At 34.0% G+C, this 1,584-nt stretch overlaps 1 pseudogene; it reads left to right on the top strand.

Moving 5' to 3' along the window:
* The first annotated feature begins 368 nt into the window (after nt 1-368).
* LOC129047827 (histone-lysine N-methyltransferase SETMAR-like) lies at nt 369-1,315 on the top strand (annotated as a pseudogene).
* The last annotated feature ends 269 nt before the right edge of the window (nt 1,316-1,584 follow it).

Here is a 1,584-nt window from a genome sequence, read left to right as displayed (position 1 = left end):
GTATAAAATTCATAATTATCACACATTGTAAGATAATTTTATAATTAATATGACCATGACCAATTATTATCATATTCTGGGTTGTGATTCTTGCATTTTCAATCACGAAAAATCAATTACAATAATATCAAAAATTATTGTGGATAAACTCCTGTAATATCATTGATAAAGAAAAAGCATAATGGCAGACAGTATTAGGATAGTGCAAAAGTAATTGTGGTTTTTTGCATTGTTGAGATTTGCTGTTTGATATTGGAATACATTCTTAAATGAACATAGGTTATACATCATTTAACTGTTCATTTCTCAATTTATAATTTTTTGCTAATGACTTATTACTTGTTATTTACTTTATATTTATTTAGACTATGGAAATGATGTTAGACAAAAAGCAAATTCGAGCAATTTTGTTATTCGGGTTCAAAATGGGTCGTAAAGCAGCAGAGACAACTCTCAAAACATCAGCAACACATTTGGCGCAGGAACTGCTAATGAACGTACGGTGGAGTGGTGGTTCAAGAAGTTTTGCAAAGGAAACAAGAGGCTTGAAGATGAAGAGTGTAGTGGCCAGCCATTGGAAGTAGACAACGACAAATTGAGAGCAATCATTGAAGCTGATCCTCTCACAACTACAGGAGAAGTTGCTGAAGAACTCAACATCAATCATTCTACAGTAGTTCAGCATTTGAAGCAGATTGGAAAGGTGAAAAAGCTTGATAAGTGAATGCCTCATGAACAGAGCAAAAATTTTAAAAAATTGTTGTTTTGAAGTGACGTCTTCTCTTATTTTACACAACAATGAACCATTTCTGGATCGAATTATGACATGTGATGAAAAGTGGATTTTATATGACAAGCTGCAAAAATCAGCTCAGTGGTTGGATGGAGAAGAAGCTTCAAAGCACTTCCCAAAGCTGAACTTGCACCAACAAAAGCTCATGGTCACGATTTGGTGGTCTGCTGCCAGCCTGATCTACTACAGCTTTCTGAATCCCAGCGAAACCATTATATCTGAGAAATATGCTCAGCAAATCGATAAGATGTGCCAAAAACTGCAAGGCCTGCAGCTGGCATTCGTCAACCAAAAGGATCCAATTCTTCTCTACCACCTGACCTCTCGCAAACCAACTACCACTTCTTCAGGTATTTCGACAATTTTTTGCAGGGAAATTGTTTCTACAACCAGCAGGATGCAGAAAATGCTTTCCAAGAGTTCACTGAATCTCAAAACATGGATTTTTATGCCATGGGAGTAAGCAAACTTATTTCTTGTTGGCAAAAATGTGTTGATTGTAATGGTGTCTATTTTGATTAATATAGATGTGTTTGAGCCTAGCTATAACAATTTAAAATTCACAATCCAAAACCACAATTATTTTTGTATCAACCTAATACTATAGATTTAACAATATTAAATTACAAAGCCTTTTAATTCAAAATAACAGGCATATATCTTTTGGGTAAACAGTAAAACAGTATATATATATATATATATATATATATAAATAAAACATATATACTGACCATATGTATACACACGTGTGAGTGTGTGTTTGTGTAAACTCCATACTTGATGGACGGATG

The sequence above is a fragment of the Pongo abelii genome, chromosome 13 (genome assembly GCF_028885655.2).
Source record: "Pongo abelii isolate AG06213 chromosome 13, NHGRI_mPonAbe1-v2.0_pri, whole genome shotgun sequence".
Lineage (NCBI taxonomy): Eukaryota > Metazoa > Chordata > Mammalia > Primates > Hominidae > Pongo > Pongo abelii.
Note: the sequence above shows the minus strand (reverse complement) of the source record. Positions and strands in the feature narration are given on the sequence as shown.